Here is a 12,506-nt window from a genome sequence, read left to right on the forward strand (position 1 = left end):
CTCTTGCCTTTGAGACACCGGTGTTACAGGCTGCAGTTGCCTTTGTTCACCCCTCCAGGGCTGGCTTTTCACCACTTGTTTCCCATTACATTTTCCATCTTTGAATACTTTGGACTGATATCAAAATCCCTTTCTTTCAGTTTATTTTTGTTTTAAACTTGCAACATCTTGCCTTGTCCAAGGGCTGCTGTTAGCAACCGTAGGGAACGCACTGACTATTTTCCAATAGTCTCTGTGCCTTTGCTGACAATTTCAACAAATATATTGAGTTTCAATCTGGGTCATGATATTTTATAATCTCACATTTTATAATCTCACATTCCAGGCAGTTACAGCTTGATTCTCCTGTCATTGTGAGCTATTTGTACTTTTAGCAGGCTGCTGGATAGTTCATGCTGTGTCGGATCATGCTGGTTTCTCTGTAGTAGTTGCATTGTAAGCCCCCAAGGAGTCATATTCTGTAGAACAAGTTTGGCTCAGACTGGATGTTAAATCAAGGTTAAAAAAAGGCTTGCACTTTTTCTTCACCTTTCTTTTCATCTCCCTCCCCCCCCCCTTCCTTTTCTTTCTTTCCTTCTCTTTCTTACTTCTTTGCATCCCTGTCTTCCTCCTGTTCCTCTCTTCTTCCCTACATGTCTGGCAGGCATCTGTTTTCATTTGCCACATAGAATTGGAACCCTCAAGAATAAGAAAGCCTTGAGATTGTTCTTGCCTACCAACAAGCAAAGTTGCTGAAATGAACTTCAGGCCACAAGAAGCAGGATCAAAAATAAAGGCAATGTCATTATGCTGCTTTTGCAAGCCTATTTCAGATGTATTCCAGGACCCTTTGGAAAGTGGAGTACCTTTAAGTGTAGACTTTTAGTGTTCTTCTAATCATACCTCAATAAAGCACTACAGACTTGATACTTAGAGTAAATTGGTTCATATTTACCTTATAAAACAAATAGCAGCCATTAGCTGGCATCCTTAATTCTATCCTGACTAAAACTTTCAGGGGCAAATCAAATACAAACCTAGAGATAACAAGCACCTCTCTTAGACAGATCTGCACATGCACGCAGATTTGCAGCAACTTCCCAATGCAGAAGAGGTGCAGGGCTGGAGATTCTGTCAATGCTTCCTTAAATCAGGAGATTGAAGGTGGTCTCCTGTATGGGTGCATATTCCCTCTGCCATCTCCACAGTGCTGTTTCCATGGCATCACTTTGGCGACAAGTCCTGAAGAGGTGGGGAGAGACTGGAGTCAAGTGTCTGCTGGTACTATCGCACGTAAACATGATTTGCTTAATCTTCAGATGTCAAAAGAAAATGTAGAAATGTTGGGCTTGGCTGGCAATAGCAGTTGTAGGTTGGATACTTGAAAGTTAGAGATTCAGTAAATATAAGCCTTTTTCTGGCCGTGTTTGTTCTTACTATCTCCCTGCCCTTTTCCCATCAAACCCTTCGCTCTCTGACCCAGCAATAAGTTGAATTATTTTTGTGCCTGTTCCAGGAAGTTCTAACTAAAAAAATCCCAACAACCTCAAACTTTAGTAGAAAGCAAGAAACATGGCAAAAGCTTGGGTTTTGTTCCTGAAAAACAAATTTGCAGAACGGTGTTTGGATAACTTAATTTATATGGACACAACACATAACAGAAGATGACATTTAAACATGTTTCATGTCTGGTCAAGTTCTCACTCTGTCTTTCTTTAAAATCTTTGCATTAAGGCTGGGGTTCACTGTTGAGGGTAGGGGGGAGGAAAAAGAGAAAAAGAAACAAGCAATAAAAAGGTTGGTTTGCCCCATCAAAAAAGGAGCTTATGAACCATAAGCTTCATCTGGAAAGCAAACAAGAAATAAAGTGCACTTTGCAAGGTTGAGTAACCATTACTAACGGTTACTGGCAATGTACTTGAACCTAAATGAGAACTGTACATTGCACTGATCTGTGTGCTCAGCCTCTGCAGTTACACTGCAAAGGTGGAAAAAAGTGTTATGCCAACTCTGTATTTGATCTGGCTTGTTTTGGGAAAAGGAACAGTATGGTAGCACAGATGGACTAAGTTATAAAAGTCACGCAAAGATTCCTGAGAACTCCCAAGCCCTCACCCAGCTTTCCAGATCTCTATATAAATGACCTGCTGTTTCAAGATGGCAAGATCCCATAGCTCCTGAAGGTAATTACTTGCTGGTCCCTGGTGTTTGGTGCCTGGCAGGTGACTGGATAATGCAGACATCCCACAGATGCGTTGGGAGGTGGTACGAGTCCTTTGCTTACCTCCCTTCCAGGACTATGTGACAAAATCCCTCCTGAGAAAGCCCACTGCTGCCTAACACAAGGCAGAGTTGCTTCAACCATCAAATTGTGGTTTTCTTTCTTATATGTAGTTTCAGTTCACAGACACCAAAACTGCCCCATCACTTTGTGGGTGGCAGTGCCCTGCTTCATGTCCCTGTGAGGGACATTGGGCACAAAGGCTAAAGTTTTGGGTGAGCAGTGCTCTCAAATGATCCTGCCAGATTCTCACTTCTTCAAACAAGTGAAACACAATACCACCTTTGTCTGAGTTGAAGACAAGAAGAAACACTTTCAAATGAGATTCAGAAGCTCCTGCTATGTTTTGCCTTTGAGTGTTGAAGGAATTTGTTATTTGTTATTTATCAGGGATTTTCACCTGCTAACCCCAGATATAAAGCCAAACAATTTGAGGGACAGGGGTCCCTCATGATAGATGACAAGGGAATAGCCCATGTCATTGCAATTAATATTAATGGTTGGACCCCATGACCTTAAAGGTCTTTTCCAACTGAGATGATTCTATGATTCTGTGGCATGTCTTTGTTCTGTGCCTGATAAAGCCTGCTCTCCAGGCTGGAAGTGCAGAGTCCTGATGCTCTGGGTGCCATGAGGGGTTGTACCTGGACCAGTGCAGCACAGTGGCTGTGAAGTGCTTCTGTCACTGCAGTCCCAAAATTCAACCCTGTTTTGTCAGCTTCCTCCAGCAGCAATACTTTTATCTCTGCTCCTTTTTAAAGATGGCTTCTGTTCCTCTAAAAAGTGCTAACGAACAGTGGGGTTTTGGCTTGTTTTAGGACCCACCATCAGTTGGATGGCAACTCTGGATTGTCAGAGGGACTTGAGTGTGTGCTAGTGAGCACCAAACCTTGTCTATCCAGATGATAATCCCATGTCTTTCTTGCATGGCAGGCATTGCTGCTGGTGGGGTTCTAACAGCTGGAGATCTGCAAATGAATTAACTGTTGACTAGTTGATGTGGTTCTAATTTTTGCATTTCTGGTCCTTTGTACACTACAGAAATACTGAACAGGTTTATCATCTTCTGAGTCTTAGTATTTTTGACTTGGTGGCATTATGCTGATTGCTGATTTGTTACCTACAGGCAATCATTTCATTTAAGGCCATATACATGAAGTCACTGCACAGCTCCTGAGAGGAGCTGCTTATTTTGAAGAGACATTACCTTATTTGCTCTCTGTCATAAATTAGATATGTTTGTGGCTGCCATAAAAGTTACACCATTTATTTTTTTTTTGCTGGTTCTGTTCTGTAATGCTCCAATGTCAGACAAGATGTTTATGTACATAAATTAGTTTTTATGTAGTCTTCCAAATTTCATAGCAGGAGGTGCTCTATCTTACTATACTGTAAATGCAATACTTCAGGATCACAGCATGTCTCTCTGCCAGGAAACTCTCTTTGTCATGACGGGTGATAAATTATTTCAGCAAGGTGGCTGCATTCACCTGGAAAATTAGAATTGGCAATGGTAATTAAAGAAACTGCTTCTATAGAGACATCAGTGCTCAAATGTATGAGCAGCTCAACAAAGATATCCTTCAATTCATTACAAACTGAGGAGACAGAGTTGGCCTCTTGAGTCCTGTAGATGAGGCCATTGAGATAAATGGATTTGATTTACAACTACAGAGAATATGAATAGTAATGTTACTATTATAAAACTCTAGAAGAGATAATTCCTTTTTTTCCTACCAGCATCATTTTCTCCCCCAAAGCACAGCATAAGTGCTGTTAAAATCTCAGAAGTGCTGTTAAAAATCTCAGAAATGCTGTTAAAATCTCAGAAAAAAAAAAAAAACACCACCAGACTCACAACCAAAATTCCCAGACAAACAAAATCAACAAACCATGATATTGCTTTTCTTTATCAGAAGGCTTGAATGTAATGATTTTGAGAAGTTCTCTCCTGAGGAAGCAAAAGCATTTCATTTGGTCACCATCATTCCATTCACTTAATTCAGTAAACTATCATGTCATGCTGTGCCATGCTATCACATCTCTCATGATTGGAATGGGCTGCCCAGGGAGGTGGTGGAGGCACCGTCCCTTGAGGTCTTCAAGAAAAGACTGGATGAGGCACTCGGTGCCATGGTCTAGTTGACTTGATAGGGCTGGGTGCTAGGTTGGACTGGATGATCTTGGAGGTCTCTTCCAACCTGGCTGATTCTATGATTCTATGATATCAATCAGAGAACCCTGAGTATGACTCCACTGCACCAGACAGAGGTCCACCCAGTGAGCACTCCATTTCTGACAGGGTCCAGTAGTGGATGCTGGTGGTGAAGAGCTGCAAAGCTTGTGAGGGGAATTGTTCCCAGGAGCAGCCTTGTGGTTCAGAGTCCTTGGTAGCTGGGACTGGTGTCTGTGGTGCCTTGCCATGGTAGTGAAGCTCTCCTGGCCAAAGACTGACACTACGATGCTTTCTCAGTGGACTGTTACCACAACTTTTCACTTCTGTGTGAGATCTGGGAGCTGCAGCTCACTCCTGGTTTCAACAGGGAAAAGATTTGGATGAATATCATCCTCACGACCTCCACCCTTTAGATATTTGTATTCATTGGTATGATCACCTCTCAGTCTTCTCTTTTCCAGGCTAAAGACCCCCAGGTTTCTCAGTCTCTCCTTGTAAGAGTTGATCCAGTTTCCTAATCACCTCTGTGACCCTCTGACTCTCTCCTGTAGTTCTCTGTCACTCACAGAAGGTTTCACTTGGACTTAAGGAAAAAAGTACTTTACTTTGGGGATGAAGGGGCATTGGAATAGACTATCAAGAAAGGTTGTGAAGTCTCCTTCTCTGGAGACATTCAAAACCTGCCTGGATGCATTCCTGTGGAACCCAATCTAGAAAAAACTGCATTAGCAGAGGGGTTGCACTAGATGATCTCCAGAGGTCCCTACCATTCTGTGATTCTGTGATTCTTAGACAGGTGTTCCTCCTGTCATGTTACCTGTGCTCTAAGCAGCTTTAGAAGACACAGTACCAAAAAATGCAGTGCCTTGTCTACACTACAGCTCCTACTCCTTCACATACTTGAACTGGCTTGACCTACTTCCAGTGCTTGACAACTGTTTCAATGAAGAACTGAGATGAAGCACTCCAGTTCCAAAGCATCTCTTACAGCTGTTGCAAAGAGACGCAACAGGCTGGTAGGAGATTACAACTCTAAGCTAATCTTACAGAGGTTGTAGCCACCCAGGCTTTGGTGCACCCAGCAGGACTGTGAAAGGCACAATTGAGCAGGAGGTGAATAGCTACAGCTATGACTGGGAATATATGTGAAGCTGAGATTTGAGTGGATTGGCTGAAACCAGCATACACCTGAGGTGCTGTCTGCAAAGAGGTATTAAAGTGCACAAGTTTTGCAGCTGAGGGCGCAGTCTGAGCATCCAGCCATTCCACCATAATGACTTTTGTCCTAGTAATAGCTCAAATGGTTTCCTAAACATTAACTTGAACTTGCTTAAGGGAATGGCCTTTCTTATTTCACATGAAGTACAGCATGCACATTGGAGGGTAACTAGAGTTAATGTCAATTATGAATCACCAATTTCCTGCTCTCAATGGCATTTCTTCTCAGCAACTCCACATACAGCAAGTTCTCCTGCAGTTTTAACCCAAACTGTTTACCCAACCCTGATTTTCAGTCAATGTTTCCTTTATAAACATGAAGTTTTTCACAGGGAGTGGCTACACAAAGCTGGGTGGCAGACAAAATAATTCCCTTTAGTTTTGCATATTACGTAACACAGAAGGAAAAAAAAAAGTCTCTTCCACATTGCTTATTGCATTTTTACTGTAAGAAAATCACATCATGTGGGTACTGGCAGGAGACTGCCATAGAATCAGGTTGCTGCTGTTAACCTCTAGCTGTATCTTATCAGGTCATTTTTGCTGCTCTAAGTGAATTTATGGGGAGGATTTTGTCGTTATGAAGATGTTGTTCAAATTGCATTCCAAACCTGATATACTACTGAGGAAGATTTACTAAGGTAATTGTGATGCCCTTCTAAGTTAAGTAGAGATACTTCTGCCACCTTAGTTAGCATTTTCAGTCTCTCCTGCAAAACGTCCTAGGAAAGAAGCTGCAGTTTGGCCCTCAGTGATATATAAGCCACAAGAAAGCCCTCAGGACCTGACCCTTGCTGTGGAAAGCTACTGTAAACTACATTTAGATTCATTAACTCTCAGTTTGTGCTCAGGCAGAACTACCAGTTGTGCCACTGGACGTTGTTCAGGACATTCTGACAAACTCTGAACTCTTGAGGACCACAGGAAATAGCAGAAATATTATCACTTGTCATTTGGGATGTTGGGGTAGAGAGGACAAGTTTGGCACCCAAGATGCACAACATATCACCTGCATGGGGAGGTGGAGATGAAAATGCTGAAGAAATGTGGGAGAAACCTGAGCTTCTAAACTACACATTGGAAACCTGGGGGGCATGACTGTAACTCCTGCCTACAAGAGACTGGGATTCTGTGTCCAGTTGTGGGACCCTCAACTTAAGAAAGATGTTGAGGTGCTTGAATGTATCCAGAGAGGGGCATGGAGGGTAGTGAGGGGGCTGGAGCAGAAGCCCTAAGAGGTGAGGCTGAAGGAGCTGGGGTCGTTCAGTCTGAAGAAGAGGAGGTGCAGGGGGTCCTTATTGCTCTCTACAACTACCTGAAAGTAGATTATAGCCAGGTGAGAGTTGGTCTCTTCTCCCAGGCAATCAGTGAGAGAACAAGGGGACACAGCCTCAAGCTGTGCCAGGACAGGTTTTGGCTGGATGTTAGGAAGAAGTTCTTCACGGAAAGAGTGATTGGCATTGGAATGGGCTGCACAGGGAGGTGGTGGAGTCACTATCTCTGGAGGTGTTTAAAAGGAGACTGCATGAGGCACTTAGTGCCATGGTTTAGTTAATTAGAGGGTGTTAGGTGAAAGGTTGGACTCGATATCGAAGGTCTTTTCCGACCTGGTTTATTCTGTGATCCTCTGATAGAGCCTGCTCTAAATGTGGTTTGGGGATCTTCTAGGACACATGATAACTACTCTTTGATACTTGGATAAGCATTTGACAGGCTACAAGTCTTCACAGAGAGACTCTTTCTACCTCTATGGGATGGAAGAAAACCACTGCAAGTTGCACTCCGCACATCAAGCACTGTTATCCCATACTGACACAAAACTCTCCCTGCTGCCTTGGCAAAAAGGCAAAATATTTAGCATTGACCTGTGTACAACTATAGATATCTGGTATGCTATCTATCCACCACATATGCTTATAAGATAATTTGAAACAACCTTAAAGGTGGAATCCATCTGCCCTAGCCAAGGCATCCAACAGCTGGATGGCTAAATCTGAACCAGTCACTCTGGGCTCCCTTTGTTATTAATAGAGATAAATAGATACTGTCAAAAGGCAATCCCACCTCATCCTATCCCCAGCAAGTGCACAACCCTGCAGGCACTACCTCTTTGTGCTTTCCACTTGCAATAAGAGGATCCTATCTGATTTCAGGAGGGGCTGATAAATCATGAAAGGGTCTGGAGAAATCTTGGTTGGTGTTGCTGAGATTCAGAGAAAAATGGTAACTTTCCTCTTTCTCCAAAGGGCACTGAGAAGTGCAGACAGTCACTTCAAAGATGATGGGGACAGGGATCATGGGGCTGTAGTTTCTTCTAGGAGAAAGAGAGCCTAGCTTTCAGCAGTCTGAAGGTGGGGGAAAAGAAAAATCTTTATCCACTTATTTATAATTTGTTCGTAGAATCAAGTTGCCTTTTTCTCTCTCTGCCCATCGGCATTTCAACCAGCTGCCCTATTTCAACCAGTTTGAACAACAAAGCAGAGCTCTCAAAGAAAACTACATTTCTAGACAATTCTGTGCTGCCTAGCCAGAAGTGTTGCATCATATTGCTGGGCTGCAGAAGGCAACCAAAGCACTCAGAATTTGGCAGTCTGAAGAAGCAAGGAGCCACAGCATGCTGGATGGTGAGCACGTGCTTGCTAAACAGTAAGCATGCTGCTCCTAGCTCTGCAGCCTTGTAGGGGCTTTAAAAGTAGTTGAAAACTTTGTTGGACGAAGCCAAGGTGGGGCAAGGTGCAGCACTAGATTGCATCCAGAGATGCAGATGGCAGAGAGTGGAAGATAATGTAGAAGTAGGACCTGAGCAGGTGACCATGAGGGTCATGGGCTTAAAAATGTGCAGGAATCCAGGCTTGTTCACCTGTCCTACACAAACTGTCGATCACAGCTCTCTGGTGAGCACAGAGGAGGATGGATATGGCCAACAGCAGGCAGCAACTTTCGTCAGGAGGGCAGAGCAGTGACTGTGCACTTGGATCACTCATGCTAGACTTTCTTTGCTTGATTGCTGCCTGCCTCTCTGTCACAGGTCTGTTGAAGCCAGTGTTCAGCCAAGATCTCTCCTTGGTGTACTGTTTTTCCTTATCAAACTATTCAGCTTGTCTTTTTTAAGCATCAATACTCTAACACCATTTGTGCCTTATAGGTAGCACACCACAAGCAAGCCCCACTTGTCTATTTCCTTCTTGCTGAAGGAGCTAGAGGGACATCAACTTCTGGTCTTACTGCGGTCAATTTTCAAGTAAATCTGAAGTCTGAGTACAGTCCAAGGGCAATAAAAGCTGTTCTACTGTCATAAAATGAATAAGCAAATAGTTCAGGCCCACTTTAAACTGTCTTCTCCGTGGCAGCCTTATTCTCTCGATGATGGGAAGCTTACTGTAATATGGTATATGTGTAAGACGTCGAATAAACATTTCAGGTTCTGTGTCTTAACCACACACATTGATAGATATGCACAAACATGGAAAGAAAATGCCCATTTTTAGGTTACAGGAGGATATATGTGTTTAGGTATTTAAATATCCCTGCAAAATGAATCTGTGATAACGCACAAGAGAGAGGAAGAAGAGATGAAAAATACCAAGTGCATAAGCAGACTTTTGTGCCATCTGTTCCTACACTGATGTGTGTGAGCATGCAAATTTGTTTACTTGGAGTATTATTCACCCAATAGTTACTTTTCTTATTATAATGATAGAAAACACTTCCTCTAAGAATTCAGAGTATGTCTTGTCTGCACAAAGTATATATTACTTATGTAACTATTTTATTGCTTTTTTTTTGCAGATTATCAGCACAAGGCTGTGAATTCCTCCTAATTTGCAGCTACAAAAAGAATAGCAATAGTCAAGCCCCAGATATAAACCACCCTTTATCACTTCAAGAACAGAACAAAGCATGGACCTTCCCTGAACCACATTCCTATACATCTCACTCCTTCCAACTGCTTGCATTAATAGTGTGTGGGTCTATGTGTGTTCATGAATACATACACTTAAAAATTGTCCTTGCACATTGTGGTGGCAGGCCTGATAGGGTAAACATGGGCTTATCCATGCCCTGGCTTGCCCAGACATATTCTCCTGGGGAAAGCAATTGTGGGAGGGGAGGATGAAAGCCTTGACTTCACCTAATATGGCAAGGCTTGGCAAAGTGCCATTCTGATTGGCCAATCTATGTTCAATGCCCCATTACTCTTGGGCTAGATATTGATAAAAGGGATAAGCAGGTAGCATGGCATGCTGCTGCTGCCTCATTTTTGCATCCTGCATTTGTCTGGAGAGTTTACCAGGAACAGGCTCTAAATGTCTGCATGTGATCACTCTGCATGGCCAGCGTGACATCGTGCTGAGACTGCACATGGCAAGACATCCTGCCTACACCTGAAAGTCTCCTGCCAAGACAAAAAGCCCTGGTGATACACAGATTGCCCAGAGGAGCCAGGAGATAAGGTCAAAGATTGTCTGCCTCCTTTCCCCAGAAGTCTGGGAAGAATCAAGTCTCATAGGCCAACAAGACAGAGTTCCCTGAAAGCATTTGGGTACTGTCCGGGCCTGTGGCTAGCCTTGCAAGTTGGGTAATAATAATTTTGTGAGTAAATACTTAAAAGCCTCTTCCAGTATAACATTTGCATTTGCCACTTTAAGAAATAAATGATCTAGTTTTGCTGTTCCCTGCACGTATAAATTTCCAACCTATGTGTTTGAACCTTGTGAATAAGTTTTCTGGTGAGTTTTAATGTTAATGAGCAGTTTTCACAGTTATTAACAGTCATCACCTGGATACCAAAATGAATGCAGGTTATTAATTTTGCATAATCTGTCACACACATGTACTCCATTCATGGTCGTTGCAGACACAACCAACACAGATGACAAGCAGTGCCTGTTCCAGCACTACATTTGATGGTATGAAGGCCTGTTGTCTGCTGTCTCAGAATGTGGAAGTGGTCTAGGGAATCAAAGAATCACTACAGTTGGAAAAGACCTTTAAGATCATTGAGTCCAAGCATTATCTAACTCTGCCAGAGCCACTAGTACACCATACCCTTGAGCACCATATCTAGACAGCTTTTAAATACATCCAAAGGTGGTGATTCAATCACTTCCCTGGGCAGTCTGTTCCAGTCTTTGATAACCCTTTCTGTATACACATTTTTCCTTGTATCTAACCTAAATCTCCCTTGTCCTATCAATCGGGGCTTGTGAGAAGAGACCAACACCCACCTCCCTACAACCCCATTTCAGGTATCTGTAGAGGGCAATAAGTCTCCCCTCAGTCTCCTTTTGCCCAGACTGAACAACATCAGTTTCCTCAATAAGACTTGTTCTCAAGACCAGTCACCAGCTTCATTGCCTTTCTCTGGACCCTATCCACCACCTTTGTGTCTCAAGCACTCAAACCTGAACAGAGCATTCAAGGAAGACTACAAAATGGCAGCACTGGAAAATGAAAAACTGACTCTGCTGCAAAAGTCTGAATGTATTTCACAACATGTACATGATAGAGAGGTGACTCCTGCTCTTCTGACAGAACAACACAGTGCTTGATGATGCCAATTGGGCAAACAATCTAAGCCTACTGATTTGTGTCTAATGGCAGTACAATGCTTTTCCAAAGACAAGCGTAATTCTTGTAGCTCATAGAGTGGTGGAATGAGGAAATCTGCAAATGAAGGTCACAGGTCTGCAATGCCTTTCACAGGGATGCAACCAGGAGGTTGGTAGAACTGCATGCAGAGGTGGAACTCCATCTCCTCAGAATTACAAGGAGGAATTTATCTCACCTAGGTTTATGTATTTAGAAAAAAATAGATATTTAGTCCAACTGAGTCACCAGAATATCTTTGGTGGTTCATGGAAAGAAAAGCTGCTGTTCATGCCAACCTGAAACTGGCCTGAACTGAGAGTAATTTGGGAAGGAAACTCTCTATTTGCTTCCGGGAGATCCTAAACTTAGTTTTCAGGCAGTTAATGTTAAGTGAGATAAACTCCTCCTGAAGGGAACACAAACCAGAAGTGATGGGGGCAGGATACTTTAGATCTTCTGGAAATCTTATCTAATATCTAGGGTCATCTCAAATGTCTAATCCTCTTTGAAAGCTGAGCTCTGAGCTCCTGTGCTTTCTGCATTTATTTGTTTCTCTAAAATAACTGGGTTTATAGGCGGGATTAAGTCACGGTGGTTGAGAGAGGCTGAAGATTTATGAACAGCTATGAAAAAGTTATAGGCCATAGTGTTCTTGAGGTGGGGGAAGGATACATTTGATGTCTCTTTTTCACTTGTGATCATCTATAAGTTCATTCAGAAGGCCAAAACCCAGAGCATCAGTTTATATGTCACCAGCCTGAGAGATCAATTGCCTGCTGACTAACTTCCACTTACTGCCAAACATGGTCTTGAGGCTGAAGATGAGAAAATTGAAAGACACTAATTTTTTAGCTTTATTTTCAGTCCAATATCTACAGATTTTCCAGTATTAGGAATTTGCAGTTGCAGTAGAAAGCTGCTGAACACTACTCAATAGTATCAGTTTGAAGCACTATTGATAAATGTTGAGTATTTAATGTATACTTAGGCTCTGGCAAACAATTGATACAGGTATTGCCACCTGTAGATTACACAGAGATAAGAAAACTAAGCTGCACCAGTTAAAAACTTGAGTATTATTTTCAGTAAGGTCCCTGGGTAGGATATCTACTGTCTTCTGGAGGACTCAATCCAGGTGTTACTTAGGCCCTTGTCTTGCACATGGCAGGTCCTTAGGGCAAACCTCTGGAGCACCTGAATCACTTTCTTGCCCAGGGAAGCAGAGAGACACTCTGGCAGCATAATGACCAAAGGGCCAAT

Source organism: Pogoniulus pusillus, chromosome 12 (genome assembly GCF_015220805.1).
Source record: "Pogoniulus pusillus isolate bPogPus1 chromosome 12, bPogPus1.pri, whole genome shotgun sequence".
NCBI lineage: Eukaryota > Metazoa > Chordata > Aves > Piciformes > Lybiidae > Pogoniulus > Pogoniulus pusillus.